Raw genomic sequence first — 22530 nt, forward strand, 5'->3', positions numbered from 1 at the left:
ATCTCAACAACAATAAACATCTTGTGAAGGGTGCAGCAATGTGAAAACGTCCTGACACCCCCGCACCCCCAGTCCAGTTCCACCGATATTGATTTTGGTTTACGTCTGCTCCGTCCACCGCTCAATGAAAAGGATTACAGGCCTGCAAAAGGATGAGATATTATCAGTTTGTAATCCAGCCCATGGTTTCCTAGCTACCGTATTGTCTATTCTGTCCCGCTATGTGAAAAATGTTGAATATCAACAATGGGTTTCGGTGCTGTATTGTTGAGTTTTGTATGAACTAATCTTGCTTCACTAAAAAAGACCTACAGCTTGGACAAAAGTCTATAGCCAGTGCATTCCTAGCTCCCCTTACACTAAAGCAGGCTGAGGCAGAGGGGAAGACATGTTAGTCTTGTGCTCTTCTAGTTGCTAAAGCGCAGAGCTGCCGGGCTGTGGGAGTCATGAGGCGGCCCTGCTTCACTCAGTATGGGCTCAGGGGGAGACCACCATGGATGTGTCTGCAGGTCTAGGCCCTAAGAGCAGTGCGGGGGAAAGGTAAGCTGACTGCTACTACACAGCTGTTTCTCCTCTTGTAAAGCTACCGTATGCTGGTCTCTCTCTTCCTCTGTCCCTTTCCATCTCTTTCTGCCTCTCCCTCTTTCTTTCTTTCTGGATCTTTGGCCCTGTGAGGAAATTTGTGCTCAGGTGCAAATGTAGGTATGGAGTGTGTGGAACGACTAAAGACGAGCATGCTGGCTGTTTTGATTTGGAATGCAGACGATCAATAACCATACCTCCTGTGTTGGTGCAGGTCTGGGCAGAGTCGGGTAAGAGCAGCTCGTGGCAGGCAGGGTGTGTGGGTCTGTGTTACAGTATGTGCTCTCTCTCGCTGTTACTTCACTGCTGTTTGTAGACTAGACTAGCACCTGGAGGGGGCGAGAGCGAGAGGGCTGGTCTATGCTGGTACCTTTTTCCTTTTTGATTGCAGGTGCTCTGTGCCTGCACCAGCACACATGTAAAATAGTTATGTCTCTCGCTGCACATTCATTTAAGTCAAACAGACATAATGTTACTTATTTTTTATTTTATTTATCCTTTCTTCAGCTGCACGTTTGCAGAGTGACAGACCATAGCCAGCCTGCCTGAATGGGGGTGGGCCACTTCTCACTTAGATGACACGAGGGAAGGTCTAATTGAACATGCAGCTTAAAATCATTTGTTGAAGCAAAAGACAGACTGAATTGCAGTTCCTCGGAAATCAAATGAATATTGTACATTTTTCATATTATATGATGTGGTTATTACTGTGGTTTTGGGTATTGTTTATATATGACTGATGTACGTATTACTTGTCAGTTATTAGTGTTTTTCTAACCACAGCAAAGTTAATTTTGTGAGAGGATTGAGAGTATTACGGTGTAAGCGTGTCATTCTAGTCATTCTAAATGGTGGTGTGTCAGTGTGGGGTGGAGGAAAGGAGAGGTGCAAGGAGGATGTGTGTTTGAAGTAGGGTGGTGGTGGTGGGATGAAGGGAGGCTTGGTTCTCCTCTCGGCTGTGCTCGCTGGCGAGTGGGCTTCAGTGGAGTCGGCATCCACGGAAACAAGAGTTGAAGGGAGGACTGAGACGGTGTTGGTTGGCTTAACCCCACACACACACACACACACACACACACACACACACACACACACACACACACACACACACACACACACACACACACACACACACACACACACACACACACACACACACACACACACACACACACACACACACACACACACACACACACACACACACACACACACACCACTTCCTTGAGTCATTTTCAATCCACTGCCCCGCACGGTGCTGGAGCATGAAGTTTTCCCCTTCCTTGCCCATCATTGTCAGACAATTATAGGGTGGAATTGAACTGGAAAATCTGGTACAATCTAGCAATTAGTACAAAGGGTTTCCAGTGTAGTGTAAAGGATGCAGGAGCCCTTGCGGCTAGAAAAAATGGCCCTGATTGGGCACGGACAGTGGATTTTAGTGCTGCTTGGATACACCGTAAAGATGCTGCCTCCTACCCCTACAGGTCTGAGCAGCAGAGTACCACATTACAGGGCTCCTTTCTTAGGACTCCTTTGTGTATGTGTGTATTTTTTTCCTGCCTCTGTCTCTTCATCATCCATTTCAGCCATTACGTGCACTCAGTGAGAGTACATGCTAACAGAAGACCAAGTTGTCGGCAGTGCAAGAAAGTGACATTTTTAAAAGAGAATAACCGTTAATGTGGTCCGGTGATGGTAAGCCTGGTGGACAGTGGATGTGCTCTCCATTATGTTCCACGTATGTTTCAGTCCAAAAAGCACATCTGTTTCCATGCCTGGTGTTTTAGGGTGGACATTAAGTTGCTAATGGGGACTGATGGGTGTAGTGGAGGGAGATGAGTAGTTATGAAAAGATATGGCTGCTGGCAACAGCTCCACTCACTCAAACTTTTCAACTTTATAAGCAGCAGAAGTGGATGTTGTGCTACATTACTATTAACCCATAGCAATGCAACATTCTTTCTTTTCATATAGGCAATTTAAAAAAAAAATCCAATCAAGACGACACATGTTTTAAACAGATGCACTGTGTCAATAAACCAGTCGGCTATCAACATCATACACTGTGATTTAACTCTGTGGCTTATTATACAGATACGCTTGGCTTCAACAAATATTATTGTTATGTTTAATGTAGTTACTATTGCTGTTGTTCTTTTGTTGTGGTAATTGAAGGGTATTATGTTCTTAGGTTCCGGAGTTTAGGAATTTCTAGTCTGTCGTTTTCTGATTCAGAATCTCAGTCGTGCTTTTGATCAGCTTTAACATGTTACAGATCCACTTTGATCACAGGAATTGAGTTTATTTGCAAGGAGACATCAAAACAACTTTACTAATCTTGTGTACATGCCAAGCCTTTTAAGGTCTTGTGAAAAGAAAAAGCCTTCATTTTGGGCATGTTTGTTGTAGTCATTTATGCTGAAGTAGCAAGCAACTCTTCCCCAGCTGGGATAGAAAATATTTGCAGGTATTTTGTTTACCTGGGTTGCATCGCACGCTCTTATATCAAACGATGGCTAAAAAGTTGAGGCTGCTGTGAGTAACTTTGTGCTGTCCATGGTGACAGTCTGATGAAGATATAGTGAGAGTTACACACAGATGACTAACTATCTGCCCTACAGCCGACTAGCTACTCCAGTGCTAATGAAGGTAGTGGCCAGTCAGAAAACAATGGGTGCAGGCTGGGCAGCCTCACTAATGCTCTGTGTGCTGCTTGCATGCCCCTCATCCAGGAAGCCCCCCAGCCCACCCTCTCCTCTCTCCTTCCTCTCCTCTCGCCGGGCACAGCTCTCCTCATCCAGGACTAGCCTCGCAGGAGCTGCTGCCTTTTGTTTTCTGCAGCTTTGTGTTCATCCTCCTCACACTCTTCTCTCCTCTTAAGCCCCGCTGAACTGAGACTGCCAAATTAGCTATTCAATAAGTGCAATTTGCGGTGGGGCTTTTTGTGATGTGAACATCTATCCTCGAGGTTGAGAGCGCAAATCCCCCTCATTGCGTCGCGCTCCTCTCCCTCTCTGGACAGGCAGAGAGAGAATCTAATCTCCAGCAGCGGCCCTGACCCTGGCTCACACCGGCCATCGGCAGCTTCCGACAGCCGCCACATCCCAACAAGGAATTTACTCTACATTAACATTGGAGGAATTAAGCCTCTTTCCCCCTCAGTCCACAAAGAGCACCACAGCAGCCTCTCCGCATGAAGCGCCAAATGCTCGTGTGATGTCTGATCTCGTAGATCAGTGAATCGCTATCACGATTGTTGGAAAACTAATCATGGAAGTGTGTGCTCCTGGAAGAAAGTAGGGAGCTACATGAACAGTCAAAACAACTTGTCCAAGCGGAAATGTGTGCCATTTATGTTTTTTTCAAGGTTTAGTTTGCAAACCTAAATACATGTGACTGGTAAAGTTGACTCTTTTCAAATAAAACAATTTCCTCAGTTTGGACTACTTTCCAGTTTCCAGTTCATGCTGGGAATGTCAGAGAGGGGATTGTTTTTCCCGGTAGTGGACAATACAGTGTTTAGACATGATCTGTATGTGGCAGACCTGCACGCCCAGTCAGCCAGGCCCAGCAGCTCATGGGCGTCATAGGAATTCAGCTTGCATGTTGGTCAGTACTTGAAACTGTTCCCTGTTCAAAAAAGGGATATGAGGGAAATAAGATTAGAGGGAAATCAAATGGCCAGTTAGATGAACAATAATACTTTTTGAATAGCAGATTTTGTCTGCCGCTAACTGTACTGAGATAACACAGATGATTGAAATGTGGGATCAGTGTCACTGGAAATCTCTTTCTATATGCAGAAAGTCAAACACACTGTGACGTGTGTGTTTGTGTGCTTGAGTGTGTGCGTGCATTTGTCTACCTGCCTGTGTGCGTGTGTGTGTGTGGGGGTGTGCATGACTGTTGGTGTGCTATGCTACATGTTGGATTACTGAGATTCCTGGACAGTCCAGAGGGAGCCTTGTAGTTCTGTCTGGCCTGTCTCCGGGGGATAGATGTCAGGCAAGAAGACCAGGCAGGGTGTTCCCAGAGACTGGAGATCAACAGCAGGCAGGACACTTCTCCTTTCCCACATGGAAAAAGGGTGGCTGTGTTGCTCAAATCACAAAGGGCTGGACTGTCTCAAAATAAAGATCAATGGATTTTCAATTTTCAACTTCTGATGGAGTTTTGGGGAATTTCAGCTGGGTCAGATCTTTCCCATGGTGGGAGAAACATAAGGGAATAACATTTTTACTAGCTACTCAGCTGTTTTGCAGTTGCCCCCTCAAAATGAAATATTTTGTTTGATTCTGTTTTTCCACATCATAATTACCAATTTGGATGATATTAAGCCAGTCAATGAAACACGTTACAGTGGGACTGTAGCTCGGACTGCTGTGGATTGAAAAGGTGTGGAAGACCTCTGCTGTCACCATCTCTTATAGAAACCTATGTATGGCATGAGGGTGTCAGGTGTCATTGGCTGTGTGCTTATATGTGTGTTGGAGAAGATGGGTTGCAGAGCTGAGAAGAGTCTTATTAGCCCACAGAACACACTATCCCACCACGAGTCCTCTCTCTGGGGCCAGAGGAGTCTCCACCACTCACAGACTTGGGCCAAATGAGTGTCCATCACTCACAGACTGGGGCCCGAGGAGTCTCCACCACTCACAGACGGGGGCCAGAGGAGTCTCCACCACTCACAGACTGGGGCCAGATGAATCTCCACCACTCATAGACTGGGACCACAGAAGTCTCCACCACTCACAGACTGGGGCCAGAGGAGTCTCCATCACTCACAGACTGGGGCCACAGGAGTCTCCACCACTCACAGACTGGGGCCACAGGAGTCTCCACCACTCACAGACTGGGGCCAGAGGAGTCTCCACCACTCACAGACTGGGGCCAGAGGAGTCTCCACCACTCACAGACTGGGGGCAGAGATATCTCCACCACTCACAGTCTGAGGACAGATGACTCTCCACCACTCACAGACTGGGGCCACAGGAGTCTCCACCACTCACAGACTGGGAACAGAGGAGTCTCCACCACTCACAGACTGGGGCCAGAAAGGTCTCAACCACTCACAGTCTGGGGCCAGAGGAGTCTCCACCACTCACAGACTGGGGCCAAATGAGTGTCCATCACTCACAGACTGGGGCCAGAGGAGTCTCCACCACTCACAGACGGGGGCCAGAGGAGTCTCCACCACTCACAGACTGGGGCCAGAAAGGTCTCAACCACTCACAGTCTGGGGCCAGAGGAGTCTCCACCACTCACAGACTGGGGCCAAATGAGTGTCCATCACTCACAGACTGGGGCCAGAGGAGTCTCCACCACTCACAGACGGGGGCCAGAGGAGTCTCCACCACTCACAGACGGGGGCCAGAGGAGTCTCCACCACTCACAGACTGGGGCCACAGGAGTCTCCACCACTCACAGACTGGGGCCACAGGAGTCTCCACCACTCACAGACTGGGGCCAGAGGAGTCTCCACCACTCACAGACTGGGGCCAGAGGAGTCTCCACCACTCACAGACTGGGGGCAGAGATATCTCCACCACTCACAGTCTGGGGACAGATGACTCTCCACCACTCACAGACTGGGGCCACAGGAGTCTCCACCACTCACAGACTGGGGCCACAGGAGACTCCACACTCACAGGCTGGTAAGAAGTGAAACCACTGTGGGGCGCTGAGAAAACGAGAGTAATTACCACCACAAAAACACGGTTATTTGGATATTGAATGGAAGTCAGTGAGGTGCAGGCAGGGGCTAAGATACGGAGCTCAATATTACAAAAGAAAAGGCAATGGGGAGGCTGCAATTTACCTGGCTTGACTGAGACTGGCCACCTGACTGTGGAGAAGACCTGGCCACCCTTACCTCTGACATGGTTCCATCTGATATCATGTAAACCCATAGTAATGTCACATTGTCATTGCTAAATGGAAACATTGTTGAAGATTTGTTATGGATAGTTGAAAATCACGAGGCGATGACATCTAGTGTGAATCAAAGGATACAAAAAAAAACTTTTTTAAAGTTAGCTATTCGGATAAGTAATTACCATAGTCTCTATTGTAGGTAAATTCTCCCTCCTGTATAGAGTGAAAATTATTTAATTTCGGTACAGATGTGATTTATTGCCTCATTTGAGTTGGCTGAAAATGACAGGAAACGGTAGCAAGTCACAGCTCGCACTTGACGTTCATGAAGCAGTGATTGTGTATCCAGCTGAATCGAAAATCAATCTGCTTCTACATCTGCCATCTTGAGGGTTAAGGGACACAGATGGCCTCATCGCTGGCATCCCACCAAAGCCTGGTGTTAATCGGATGCCAAGGCTGAAGAGGGAAAGTTTGAATCCTCCCTCATTCCTTCGTTAAGATCTCAGGTCCCTCTGCCACCAGATGTGACAGATCTCATGTTGTTGCAATCTGTGTTTAATCACGCATCATTGACAAATATGACGCTCCTATGGAAGGGCTGAATAGGAAATTAAAGCGTTTTAGATAACGTTCATAATTGACTAAATCGTTTAAGCCTCCAGATCACATGTATAATCTCTGCCTCACATGACCGTGCTGAAATGGAGTGCCGTGTTTGATCATTAATGATTTGGATACTTTAAACACTAATCACATTTCCAGTTAAGTTTGTTTTGGGTCTTTGGTTCAGAGCGATGCTCCCTCAAGACTTGACTGGGAAAATAGAATGTTGACCATGACAGTCCATCTTTGGGCTTAATTCCATTTAAGTGATAATTGGTCTTTCAGAATTCATCTCTTGGCGATGATGATAAACTCTGAGGGCCAGTCAGTCTATGTCCATCCACTTTTCTCTCTACACTCTGCAGTAAATGATATACTTTCTGCTGTAAATAAGGGACTAGTTCCCCATTGAAATGTGAAAGCATATTAGTGTTATCCATCCCCTTCAGGGTATTGGGCTTTTATGACCCCAGATCGTCACTGTTGATAATATTAAGTGGAATTTTCCTCTCATATCAGTCATAAAGTGGCTCTAAATGCTAACACGTATGAATATGGAAATATTGTGTATGGAAATCTCCTATTTTACAAAAAAAAGGCTAATCCTCAAAGATCTTGAACTTAAAATTCATCTCATTGGAGCCCCCTGCTTGGTCCCCATTTCTTTCCTTCAAAAGATAGATATGATGAGTATTATAAGACTAGAGCTTGATCTTAAATGAATTGTACTCAGGGTATAAGGAGCACCTTCATTGCTACAGTAGGTGTTTTCTGTCCGTTTATGTGCTTCAGTATCAAGGACTTATGAATGAATAGAGCTCAAAGTTTAGGTTTTCAGTCTATACCAATTCTCCCATGCTCTGTACCATGTACCATGTCTTACCAGTAGTGTTCCAGAACTGCACACACTCTTTATCACATATCATTATTTAGAGCGGAATGATTAATAAGAATGATTATGATTGAGAACCATTGGATGAGAAGAATACCATATACACTGACTGCATGAAACATACATTCCAATACATAGACCTAGACTGACCAGGTGAATCCAGATGAAAGCTTTGATCCCTTATTGATGTCACCTGTTAAATCCACTTCAATCAGTGTAGATGAAGGGGAGGAGACAGATTAAAGAAGGATTTTTAAGCCTTGAGACAATTCAGACATGGATTGTGTGTGTGTGCCATTCAGAGGGTGAATGGACAAGACAAAATATTGAAGTGCCTTTGAACGGGGTATGGTAGAATGTGCCAGGCGCACCGTGTCAAGAACGGCAACGCAGCTGGGTTTTTCACGCTCAACAGTTTCCCGTGTGTATCAAGAATGATCCACCACCCAAAGGACATCCAGCCAACTTGACACACTTGACACAACTGTAGGAAGCATTAGAGTCAACATGGGTCAGCATCCCTATGGAACGCTTTCGACAACTTGTAGAGTCCATGTCCTGATGAATTGAGGCTGTTCTGAGGGAAACTGTTCTGACTGAGCACAACTCAATATTATGAAGGTGTTCTTAATGTTTTGTACACTCAGTGTATGTGCTGCGTAGGCGACACAAAACTATTTTTCACATTGCAAAGTGGCTTGTTGTTTATTTACTCCAACACTCTTTTAATCTGCAACTCGCTTTAATCCTCTCTATCTGTTACCTCTTTATGGAGCTCAAGCTTTTCATCTTTCGGGATTTTGTCAATGGATTAATTAGTTTACAAACACAGTGTGTGGTTATACAAAATTCATCAGGCAGAAACGATAGCTTCCCCCATGGGAGGTAAATCAGCAAAGTTATTATTTATTTTATTCTTATCTGGTAATTTAATTGCTGCTATTTTGCTATTGTCTCAAGGAGGAGGAGGCACTAATGAATGATAAGAGAAGTTGAAGTGAAATTGTAAGTTTTTGCTCAGTTTGCTTTGAAAGGTCTCAGTTTGAAGACTGGCTTTTATCAGATCTCTGCCGGTGAAAGAACTGAAAGCACTGTTAAACAGTAAAGACAATATTTGCCAAATGCTGCCTTTGCTGTTTTACAGATAATTCTCAAATGCCTCTGCAAATTATCAAAATTTAATTAGCAATATAAATGCCAGAAGGAGCACATTATGTGCAATTGTCTTGCTATCTTTCCAGAAATGAGTCTTTGAAAATGAATTTGCTGTATTAATCATCTTCAAAATATTTTTGATCACTGAATTAATAGTTTCCATTCTGTGTTTTTTTTAAGGTATTCATTGACATAGGTGATTGCCTCTTAATTACCAGCGCAACCTCCTCCTATTCACTCCTATTAATTCATGTTTTCTGGCACAGTCCCAAAAGGCAGCCTTGCCCTATATCTTCTAATTACTTCTGTAATTGAATTTGCTCACTGTTTCTGGGCTATTTTTTTTGAAGTGCCTGTTTGTTCCGAGGGTTTATTGTGTCTTTGTGTGACAGCCTTCTGCAGACAGAACATGCATAGCCCTCTTTTCTCATTTCTCATTAATTTTCCAGAGCTCTAGTTCTCTCCCTCTCTCTCTCTCTCTCTCTCTCTCTCTCTCTTTCTTTCTTTCTTTCTTTCTTTCTTTCTTTCTTTCTTTATTACTTGCACCTTCCAACACCAGACATATGATGGGTTAGTGAAACAGGAGGGAAATTAATTAATTAGGAATGGGGAAACAATTACCCTGATTTCCTCTCGTCCAGTTATTAGTACTGTATAACCTCCCCAGATTTGTCAACCAACAAATCCTCCAAAATGTTTCTTTGTCACTGGAGACACTTATACACTTCCAGTAGTCGCTCAGGGTTGGTAAATGGAAAGGCTTTATACTATTCCAGAAATGTGTCCACATAAAGCCATAAATCACATTAGTTTCCTTGGGCCTATCAGAGAAGAAGTGAAAATGATCAGGAATGGCTATAGGAAATGTGAATGTAACCTTGATATGTTCAGACAGACACTCATGAGGAGCCTCTGCAAAGCTATGTGGACACTGTTCTCTCAGTGCACCAGCGATTCATTGAAATACATGTTGCATAACGATAGAAACTAACAGAAGGAGCATTGAGGATGCCAGAGGGCTGAGGGTCCAGCACAGCCCTTGTGTTGTGTCCCTGTGAGTGGGGCTGAGTGGACTCACCGACCGTCCCCTGTGCCTCTTATCTTCCTGGTCCTATTGAGGCCAGCCGACCGACCAACCGGCAGTCCCCTGATGGGCCTGGAGGGCTCATTGTCCTCGTGTCAGGGGCCATTATCCCACCGCTTCGTCCGAAGAAATTCTTCCCCAGGCCTGACAGTGTGTCTTTGAAAAAACTTTCCCTCACTCCTATTGATTTATCTTCCCATCCGGCTCCTATCTCGCCTGCCTTTTGTTTCCTTATCGTTGCTTCAGGTTATTATGTGCAAAGTATTGACAGGAGCAGGAGGCCGTGGTCGATGGAGAGCTAATGCATCCGTAATCCCGCCTTTGTTACGGAGGAATGTTTCACTCGGGTCTCCGATGGGGAGAGAGGTGCAAAGCTGTTGATCCCTTTTTATTTGTTGGGAAGCCCATCCATCAATCAAACTGGAGACCATCTGACTGCTGAATGACATGGGGACTCGGCTGAAGAAATTTGATAACAGCAGTATTGTCAGAAGGCTCCCCTCACTCTCTTCGATAAGAAATACATTTGACTGGAGCAGATAAGCACATGAGGAGTAAAGCCTTTAAGAGAGTAGGTGACACAGATGCCACAAGAGTTTTTTTTTTCAAGAGCTTTGGTGTAAATTATACTTTTGGCAAACAACACAAGAAATACAGATTCACAGTGTGTTGTTTGTGATAGTGCTGGATATGCTTGGATTATTTAATAAGGTTCCCGATAGTGACAGCAACCCCTATTGGTACGTGGCATTTTGAGTAGACAACTGGGAAGGTGAAAAGAGTAATAGGCTTAGTGCTGTGCCACGTTGTCATGCTCCGTGAGAACCATTGTTCTGAATGGCATGAGTATAACAGTATGTGGTGTGTCTTACCAGCTACTATATAGAGGACATCCACTTAAAATCAAACTCTGCTCTGGAGTGGATTGTAATCCAAAAACAAACCAACCAACAACATTATCATCACCGCCATCTAGAGTAGTCTCTCAGCCTGATTGATGGTAGAAGGGTTAAATCCATCACAGTTATTCATGCAGGCATGAGGTAGCCAGTAAGCTCCTTTGAATGTTATACTTTATTCAGGATGGAGTACCATTAATATATGGAGAAATTAGGTTTGTCTATTAGCTCTAATACAACGTGTCCGATGTTAGGAATTCTCAGGTGGGCTATACCAAGGCCATATAAATATTTTTTTGTAGAATTCAATAGGGTTCGACAACTATGATTTGATTATTCACAACACAAACGATGAAATAATTAAAATAACACAATCTTTGTCTCAAATGGCATACAGTGCCTTCATAAAGTATTCACATCCCTTTACTTTTTCCATATTTTGTTGTTACAGCCTGAATTTAAACTTGGTTAAATGTAGGTTTTGTGTCACTGGCCTACACACACTACCTAATGTCAAAGTGGAATTGTGTTTTTAGAAATGTTTACTAATTAATTAGAAATGAAAAGCTGAAATGTCTTGAGTCAATAAGTATTCAACCCCTTTGTTATGGCAAGCCTAAATAAGTGCAGGAGCAAAAATGTACTTAACAAGTATAAGTTGCATGGACTCACTCTGTGTGCAATAATAGTGTTTAACATAATTTTTGAATGACTACCTCATCTCTGTACCCCCACACATACAATTACCTGTAAGGTCCCTCAGTCCAGCAGTGAATTTCAAACACAGAATAAACCACAAAGATCAGGGAGGTAGATGGGTAAAAAAGAGACATTTAATATCCTTTTGAGCATGGTCTTAGTTATTAATTACAGTTTGTATGGTGTATCAATACACCCAGTCACTACTAAGATACAGGTGTCCTTCCTAACTCAGTTGCCGGAGAGGAAGTAAACCATGAGGCCAATGGTGACTTTAAAACAGTTAGATAGTTTAATGGCTGTGATAGGAGAAAACTGAGGATGGATCAACAGCATTGTAGTTATTCCACAACACAAACCTAATTGACAGAGGGAAAAGAAGGAAGCCCGTATAGAATAAAATTGTACAAAACATGCATCCTGTTTGCAACAAGGCACTAAAGCAATACTGTAAAAATGTGGCAAAGCAATTACATTTTGGTTCTGAATACAACGTGTACTACATTCCATATTTTTAAGCATAGTGGTGGCTGCATCATGTTATGGGTAATCTTGTAATCGTTAAGGACTGGAATGTTTTTCAGGATGAAAAATAAATGCAATGGAGCTAAGCATGGGCAAAATCCTAGAGGAAAACCTGATTCAGTCTCCTTTCCACCAGACACCAGGAGATTAATTCACCTTTCAGCAGGACAATAATCTAAAACACAAGGCCAAATCTACACTGGAGTTGCATACCAAGAAAAAAGTGAATTTTCATGAGTGGCCAATTTACAGTTTTGACTTAAATCTGCTTGAAAATCTATGGCCTGAAAAAGGTTGTCTAGCAATAATCAACAACCAATTTGACAGAGCTTGAAGAATTTTCAAAATAATAATGGGCAAATGTTTCACAGTCCAGGTGTGGAAAGCTCTTAGAGACTTACCCAGAAAGAATCACAGCTGTAATCGCTGCCAAAGGGGATTCTAACATGTATTGACTCAGGGGGTTGAATACTTATCAAATCAAGATAATTTCGTGTTTTATTTTTCATATTTTTATTTTTATTCCACTTTGACATTACAAAGTATTTTGTGTAAATCATTTACAAAAAAAAAATCTGAATTAAATACATTTTAATCCCACATTGTAACACAACAAAATGTGAAAAAGTCAAGGGGTGTTAATACTTTCTAAAGGCACTGTATATAAAATACATTTGAAGAGAATACTCCCTGTGTATGATCATATCAAACATACAGTTTATAAAACATCAAGGAGAGAGAAGAAGATATTTTACATACATTTCTATTCTAGTTCAGAAAAGATTAGGCCAACATTTGCGCAACTGTACATTTTCCATTTTCCAAAAATAGGACAGTGACCTGTAAAAAGATTTCAGAAGAAAATATAAAGAAAGCCTGAAATTACCAGAGGGCAAGAACATGGAGGTTATTGTGACCCATGCATTAACACACTATATGATTAAGTTCATTTTTGTGTTCATAATGACTAGAGGCTAAGGAATCAGGAGAGGGGGAAAAATCAATGTAAGAGTGCTGGAGATTAGCCTGACAAATTACATGCGCTCGGCTACTCCATTGTACAGTATGGCCTCTATATTCTAAAGATGACGCCACAAGATGGAGCTGCCAAATGGCATATGGACTCCAAGATCATTTTTATTGATTTTGAACAAACATCAATGGGGGAATTGGGGGTAGTTGGGGGTCGTCCAGTGAGTCTGCATCTTGGATGTATGTCAGGTCCTGGCCCAAATGCCTGAGCAACAATGCCATGCCAGAGACAGACAGACAGCTGTCATTGTTCCTCTGTCCTGGCCTTTCACACTCCCAGACACACTCACTTAGAAACAGAGCTCTTTTTAAATGTACATTATAGCAGAGGTGCGTCTTGTATCTTGGTCGACTAGTCAGTTCATTACTGCTAAAAGTATGGCAGATACTTAGACATTGTTCAAAATCCGCACCTGAAAAATCTCAAATGGTAACTAAATGTGTAATGTGCATATATTGAAGTAAAATGTTATTATCAAAAAGACTCACTTCAGCTGAAAACATTGTCAACAGTGAACAATTTCAGAAACAACATGTAGCCAAGAATTGCCGTTTGAATTGAATGTCCGAAATGATATACTTAAACGGCAAGAATTCACCATAAACTGTATCTAACTCTTGTTACATGCTATTAGCTACTAATTTAATATAAATGTGATGTGATAAGAAAATAGGGATTTAAGTAGATTACTTATACGCCTTACGTGAGCAGTATGTTTAGGTTTTACGCCAGCCTCAAGCTTACTCTAGATTGATAATCATCTAACAACAAATCTGCTTGTTGCGTCATAATGAAATGTGTGCGTGTAACGTGATAAGGGTTGGCAGCGTGTGATCATTTGATTCTATTAGCCTGTATCTGCTGTACTACTGAGTTACATGGCAACGTTAAGCATAGCAGATGTTAACAGTGGGAGGTAAAGAGCTGACAGCTATTAAGTGCTCTCTGGCAGGAGCACGTACACACACACACACACACACACACACACACACACACACACACACACACACACACACACACACACACACACACACACACACACACACACACACACAGACACACAGACACACACACACCACACACACACATATACACACACACACACACACACAGACACACACACACACACACACACACACACACACACACACACACACACACACACACACACACACACACACACACACACACACACACACACACACACACACAGAAAGGCAGATGTTGCAAACTGTTGCATGCACTTGCCACAAGTTCCCCCCCTCCCCTCCTTTCTTTATGCTGGTGTACAGCACATTGGGATCTTTCCCATGGAGTTCCTGCCATTCCTAATGGTGACAATGGACGTCGTAAGCCTCCATAAGTCAAAGGCTCTCTTTGCTTTTCACAGACAGGCAAACGCCAAAGATTTATCTTCCCGTGGGCCACAGGCCTTTATGAGCTAGTTGTGAAATTCTACAACTAGTGTTTAAAGAAGGGGTAAGAAAGCTAAGGAAATGAGAAATGTGTGTCAAGTCACGGCTTGTCTGATGGTAGAGGCTACTGTGTCTCAGGTCTCTCTGGTCTTCTCACATTAACTCCATGGTGTGATCTCTCCCCCCTCCCTGTCAATAAAAAAATCCCTGTCAGCATGGGTTGCGTCTCAATCTACCACATCTGCCTATGGCGGCCTTTCGCATCTGGGGTAGAAGGTTGCTGAGCAACAGCAGTGTTTGTCAAACCATGAGACATCCAGAAAATCAGTCTTATCACGAAAACCGTTTGGGCTATAAACTGATGTGACCCCATTGTAGAAAGGGAAGATTCTCGCTAAGACGATGGTGTTCTCCGTTTTTCACAAGTGTCACGGGACTCGTTGGAAAGATACCGGTACGACCCAGTACATCACTGGGGCCAAGCTTTCTGCCATCCAGGACCTCTATACCAGGCGGTGTCAGAGGAAGGCCCTAAAAATTGTCAGACTCCAGCCACGCTAGTCATAGACTGTTCTCTCTGCTACTGCATGGCAAGCGGTACCAAAGCGCCAAGTCTAGGTCCAAGAGGCTTCTAAACAGCTTCTACCCCCAAGCCATAAGACTCCTGAACATCAAATCAAATGGCTACCCAGACTATTTGCATTGTCTCCCCCCCCCCCCTTTTACGCTGCTGCTACTCTCTGTTATTATCTATGCATAAGTCACTTTAATAACTCTACCTACATTTACATATTACCTCAATTACACCTCGACTAACCGGTGCCCCCGCACATTGACTCTGTACCGGTACCCCTGTATATAGCCTCGCTATTGTTATTTTACTGCTGCTCTTTAATTATTTGTTACTTTTATTTTTATTAAACCACATTGTTGGTTAAGGGCTTGTAAGTAAGCATTTCACTGTAAGGTCTGTAAATACCTGTTGTATTCGGCGCATTTGACAAATACAATTTGATTTGATTTGATTTGAAAAGCAATTTTTTATATATATATATATATATTTCCTGAAGCTTCAAAATTGTTTCTATGGGCTAAAGTAGTAAAGGCCAAATTCAATATTTTATCAATTATTTTATCAATAATTTTTTATATATCTTTTTTTTATACCTAAAGGTGTCCTTAAATTCAAAAACAAATAGCTAAATGATCCATGGTATGACAATCTTCAAACAATTCCATCTTAAAAAAATGTTTGTGCCTACCCAAAAAAAGGGGTTAACTTCTCTAGGGCCAGTGGGACGATTTCGTCCCACCTACGTAACAGCCAGTGGAATCCCGTGGCGCGTTATTCAAATACCTTAGAAATGCTATTACTTCAATTTCTCAAACATATGACTATTTTACACCATTTTAAAGACAAGACTCTCGTTCATCTAACCACACTGTCCGATTTCAAAAAGGCTTTACAACGAAAGCAAAACATTAGATTATGTCAGCAGAGTACCCAACCAGAAATAATCAGACACCCATTTTTCAAGCTAGCATATAATGTCACATAAACCCAAATCACAGCTAAATGCAGCACTAACCTTTGATGATCTTCATCAGATGACAATCTTAGGACATTATGTTATACAATACATGCATGTTTTGTTCAATCAAGTTCATATTTATATCAAAAACCAGCTTTTTACATTAGCATGTGACGTTCAGAACTAGCATACCCCCCGCAAACTTCCGGTGAATTTACTAAATTACTCACGATAAACGTTCACAAAAAACATAACAATTATTTTAAGAATTATAGATACAGAACTCCTCTATGCACTCGCTATGTCAGATTTTAAAATAGCTTTTCGGTGAAAGCACATTTTGCAATATTCTAAGTAGATAGCCCGGCATCACAGGGCTAGCTATTAAGACACCCAACAAGTTTAGCCCTCACCAAAGTCAGATTTACTATAAGAAAAATGTTATTACCTTTGCTGTTCTTCGTCAGAATGCACTCCCAGGACTTCTACTTCAATAACAAATGTTGGTTTGGTTCAAAATAATCCATAGTTATATCCAAATAGCGGCGTTTTGTTCGTGCATTCAAGACACTATCCGAAAGGGTAAAGAAGGGTGATGCGCACGACACGTTTCGTGACCAAAAAATTCTAAATATTCCATTACCGTACTTCGAAGCATGTCAACCGCTGTTTAAAATCAATTTTTATGCCATTTTTCTCGTAAAAAAGCGATAATATTCCGACCGGGAAATCGTGTTTTAGTACAAAGAGAGAGAAAATAAAAACCTGGTGTCACCCCGTGCACGCGCCTCAGCTCATTGTCCTCTGATAGACCACTTAACCAAAGGCACTAAAGTTTTTCAGCCAGCGGCTGGAATTACATCATTCAGCTTTTTCCCGGGTTCTGAGAGCCTATGGGAGCCGTAGGAAGTGTCACGTTACAGCAAACATCCTAAGTTTTCAATAAACAGAGCCAAGAAGCCCAAGGAATGGTCAGAGAGGGTACTTCCTGTACAGAATCTTCTCAGGTTTTTGCCTGCCATATGAGTTCTGTTATACTCACAGACACCATTCAAACAGTTTTAGAAACTTTAGGGTGTTTTCTATCCAAAGCCAATAATTATATGCATATTCTAGTTACTGGGCAGTAGTAATAACCAGATTAAATCGGGTACGTTTTTTATCCGGCCGTGTAAATACTGCCCCCTAGCCCTAACAGGTTAAATATAAGTTTAAAAAAAAAAAGAAAAAAGGAGTTGTAAATGAGAACTTGTTCTCAACTGGCCTACCTGGTTAAATAACGGTGAAATAAAAATAAATAAACACCTCCTCCTCCATGCTTCATGGTGGAAACCACACATGCAAAGATAATCTGTTCACCTTCTCTGTGTCTCACAAAGACACGGCAGTTTGAACCAAAAATCTCACATTTGGACTCATCAGATCAAAGGACAGATTTCCACCAGTCTGATGTCCATTGCTCATGTTTCTTGGCCCAAGCAAGTCTCTTCTTATTATTGGTGTCCTTTAGTAGTGGTTTCTTTGCAGCAATTCAACCATGAAGGCCTGATTCACACATGTTGACATGTGTCTGTTACTTTTATTTGGCCTGCAATCTGTTAACTCTAATGAGCTTATCCTCTTATCCTTTCTCTTAGCTTATCCTTTCCTGTGGTGGTCTTAATGAGAGCCAGTTTCATTATAGCTCTTGCTGGTTTTTGCGACTGCACTTGAAAAAACTTTCAAGGTTCTTGAAATGTTCTGTATTGACTGACCTTCATGTCTTAAAGTAATGATGGACTGTTGTTTCTCTTTGCTTATTTGAGCTGTTCTTGCCATATGGACTTGGTCTTTTACCAAATAGGGCTATCTTCTGTATACCAACCCTACCTGGTCACTACACAACTGATTGGCTCAAATGCATTAAGAAGGAAAGACATTCCACAAATGTACTTTTAACCAGGCACACCTGTTAATTGAAATGCATTTCAGGTGACTACCTCATGAAGCTGGTTAAGAGAATGCCAAGAGTGTGCAAAGCTGTCATCAAGGCAATGGGTGACTACTTTGAAGAATCTCAAATATAAAATATATTTTGATTTGTTTAAGACTTTTTTGGTTATTATATGATTCCACATGCGTTATTTCATAGTTTTGATGTCTTCACTATTATTCTACAATGTGTATATATATTTCCTGACACTTCAAAACGTTATTCCTTATGATATATATATATAATTTTTAACAGTTGCAGACAGCAACGTGGAGAATACCAGACTCTCGTTAGGGAGATGAAAACAGACACTCATGTACTCTTCTCGCATTACCTACAAATGCCACCGGCAACATTCGACAGGCTCCAATCACTTTTTGTACTCCCTTCCTACATCATTTAAAAAAAAAATGTATTTGACCTTTATTTAAGTAGGGGTTAACTGCCTTGTTCAGGAGCAGAACAACAGATTTTTACGTTGGGGATTCGATCTTGCAACCTTTCAGTTACTAGTCCAATGCTCTAACCACTAGGCTACCTGCCATCCCCAATAATCAAAAAACGAATTGCCTACCAATGGGAAAGCAGGGGAAAGACTGACTCTGACCCTACAGTTAGTAACAGGCTAGACTCATTGATAAAAAGTAAAGGCAATGCAATTCACCAGTTAGCGGGTTAATCTTGTTGAGGTAGGCTGCAGCTGTTATGGGCTAGATTAGTTTGTGGTGGTGGATTTTGTAACATACAGTTATCAGAAGTTTACATACACTTAGGTTGGAGTCGTTAAAACTCGTTTTTCAACCACTTCACAATTTCTTGAAACTATAGTTTTGGCAAGTCGGTGAGGACATCTACTTTGTGCATGACACAAGTAATTTTCCAACAATTGTTTACAGACAGATTATTTCACTTATAATTCACTGTATCACAATTCCAGTGGGTCAGAAGTTAACATAGATGAAGTTGACTGTGCCTTTAAACAGCTTGGAAAATTCCAGAAAATGATGTCATGGCTTTAGAAGCTTCTGATAGGCTAATTGACATCATTTGAGTCAATTGGAGGTGTACCTGTGGATGTATTTCAAGGCCAACCTTCAAACTCAGTGCCTCTTTGCTTGACATCATGGGAAAATCAAAAGAAATCAGCCAAGATCTCAGAAAAAGAATTGTAGGCATCCACAAGTCTGGTTCATCCTTGGGAGCAATTTCCAAATGCATGAAGGTACCAAGTTCATTTGTACAAACAATACTACGCAAGTATAAACACCATGGGACCACAAAGCCATCATACCGCTCAGGAAGGAGATGCATTCTGTCTCCTAGAGATGCGTGTACTTTGGTGCGAAAAGCGCAAATCAATCCCAGAACAACAGCAAAGGACCTTGTGAAGATGCTGGAGGAAACAGGTACAGAAGTATCTATCTAAATGGGTCTTCCAAATGGACAATGACCCCAAGCATACTTCCATAGTTGTGGCAAAATGGCTTAAGGACAACAAAGTCAAGGTATTGGAGTGGCCATCACAAAGCCCTGACCTCAATCCTATAGAAAATTTGTGAGGAGAACTGAAAAATGTGTGCAAGCAAGGAGGCCTACAAACCTGACTCAGTTACACCAGCTCTGTCAGGAGGAATGGGCCAAAATTCACCCAACTTATTGTGGGAAGCTTGTGGAACGCTATCCGAAACGTTTGACCCAAGTTAAACAATTTAAAGGCAATGCTACCAAATACTAATTGAGTGTATGAAAACTTCTGACCCACAGGGAATGTGATAAAAGAAATAAAAGCTGAAATAAATCATTCTCTCTACTATTATTCTGACATTTCACATTCTTGAAATTAAGTGGTGATCCTAACTGACCTAAGACAAGGTTTTTTTACTAGGATAATATGTCAGGAATTGTGAAAAACGGAGTTTAAATGGCTAAGGTGTATGTAAACTTCCGACTTCAACTGTATGCGGATGTGAATGGCTAGAGCAATCAATTTTTATTTAAACATATATTTGTTTGTTTGTTTGATGCGTCATAGATTAAGTAGTCAAGAATTGGCTTCACTATCTAGCTAGCTCGGCTAACGTCAGTTTACTTATGGGCTGAATTAATCTGGCTAGTAATTGCTAGCCAGGAGTTAACTTCTTTCCGAGCATCTTTATAGTAATTTGTCTCAACTGCATAGAGACAAGGATGTGCCATAACTGCATTTAACAGCCGTTCTACAAAAATACAGTCCTACATAATGTTAAATGTATGTTTATATGTATTCTGTAGGTATTCTGTATTTTAGCTATGTAGTATGCTAATGTTAACCAGCTACCTGTTAACCAGGCGTTTGATTGAAAAGGTTAGATTCGTTGTCATGGTTACGTAGCTCCAGTGGCTCCAGCCACAGCCTGTGCACAGCCTGTCCCATGTACCCATGACAACGGAGGCAGCGACAGGGTCAAAGTTGAACTTTTTTCATGTCTGTGCAACAAGGAAACAGACAGTCGCAGGGACAGTCTACAGACATTCCACCGGAGTATAAACCTGCCTTTAGACGCTTAAGAAACAAACAAATCTTTCTCTCTCTCTGGCCCTGTCTGTAGGCTACTACTGGACTCATACTGCAGGGCAGGGTGGCCCTCATTCAACTCACATCACATATGCAAGTTTCATTCACCATTTTCTTTGTATATGATTTTGAATTTCCAGGAAAGTGTAGATGAGGTGGTTGTATGTGGATGCATTCATTTTTCTTCTTTATTCAGGCTCCTATGACATCATATGTTTTTGTAAGAAAACTGATAATATCTGTAATTCGGTGTAACCTCATATAAAAAGTACCCCATGAAGTAACCTTTTTTTTTATATCAATAGATATCTTCAGCACATGTGGGCATTTTTATAAATGACAATTGAACCAATTTTTGAGGGGACACCAAAATAAACATTTCATTTAGGCACTTTGAACTATTTCATAATTGAAATAGAGAATTTGCAGTAGATGAGTGATAGTGAGCATTGGTATTTTTCTGCAGATGGATACTAAATGCCTTTAAAGGCTCTCTTTGTCCAGCCACTTACCACAAAACATAATTTTTGTGTGTGTGCAGTAGCAAGGGAATAGTCTTTATTTTTACCAGATTTCCCCGGCTTTCACAAAGTCCACCACAAGATAGCCATTTTGACTCAGAGCCCTGGACGGCCATCAAAACAAAGCTTTCCACCTCTATCAAAGGCAGCTCAGCCCTGTCAGATGGCGGTCCAGCCTTGTGTCTGGAGCATACTTGTATCTGCATGTTCCTGGCCTGAGCAGCAGAGAGGCCTATCCTATCCCGGCCCGGACTTCGCTTAACGCTCCATGCCTGGCGCCAGCTAGGCCTGCCGACTTGAGTGGAGGGAGCTATGTCTGTCCCGCCTATGACTGGCTAGTGCCTTTCCCCACCCCGGCATCTTCAGCCAGCTGCCAGTCGCCAGCCCCCAGCCCCATCTCCTCAGGCTGTCTGGAGCTCTTCCCAAATGGATGGAGGATACGGTCAACAGCTTAGATGGACACCACTTGAGGTCCCACTGGCCTGTGGAAATCCTACTGGCAAACTATGCTGTGTTTTCATGGATGTGTTGGGGATGTTTTGTTACATGGCTTAAAGTGGGAAAAGTATATACATGTCATAATGAACAAACAAATGGTAAACCAATGTAGGAAAAGAATCCCATTAATTCTGCCTTGTATTGATACATCTGAAGCACCTGCCTGTTCACCTCTAAAGTGTAAGACAAATTAGTTGACGCTTTAATTAAAATATTCAATATCATACACATCTTGATCTTCTGTCTGTCCCAGAATGTGTTTTTTAATTGTTGTCGTGTGATGATATCTGGAACTAAATGGATAACTGGTTTAAAGATGTGGGGTTGTACAGTAGTTTACAGTGCATTTGGAAAGTGTTCAGACCCCTGGACTTTTTCCACATTTTGTTACGCTACAGCCTTCAATCTTTTTTCCCTCATCAATCGACACACAATACCCCATAATGACAAAGCAAAAACAGTTTTTTAGATTTTTTGGGTTGTATATGTATTAAAAATCAAATTAAAAATATCACATTTTCATAAGTTTTCAGACCCTTTTATTCAGTACTTTGTTGAAGCACCTTTGGCAGTGATTACATCCTGGGGTCTTCTTGGGTATGACGCTACAAGCGTGGCACACCTGTATTTGGGGAGTTTCTCCCATTCTTCTCTGCAGATCCTCTCAAGCTCTGTCAGGTTGGATGGGG

At 42.1% G+C, this 22530-nt stretch overlaps 1 long non-coding RNA gene across 1 annotated transcript in view; it reads left to right on the forward strand.

The window, feature by feature from the left end:
• The first annotated feature begins 228 nt into the window (after window positions 1-228).
• The window catches only part of LOC106613879 (uncharacterized), a 54119-nt gene continuing 31817 nt past the window's right edge, over window positions 229-22530 (forward strand). The window contains exon 1 of the long non-coding RNA XR_014379011.1: window positions 229-540. This is a non-coding gene — a long non-coding RNA (uncharacterized LOC106613879). The remainder of the gene's footprint in view (window positions 541-22530) is intronic.

This window comes from Salmo salar, chromosome 10 (assembly GCF_965601325.2).
Source record: "Salmo salar chromosome 10, fSalSal1, whole genome shotgun sequence".
NCBI lineage: Eukaryota > Metazoa > Chordata > Actinopteri > Salmoniformes > Salmonidae > Salmo > Salmo salar.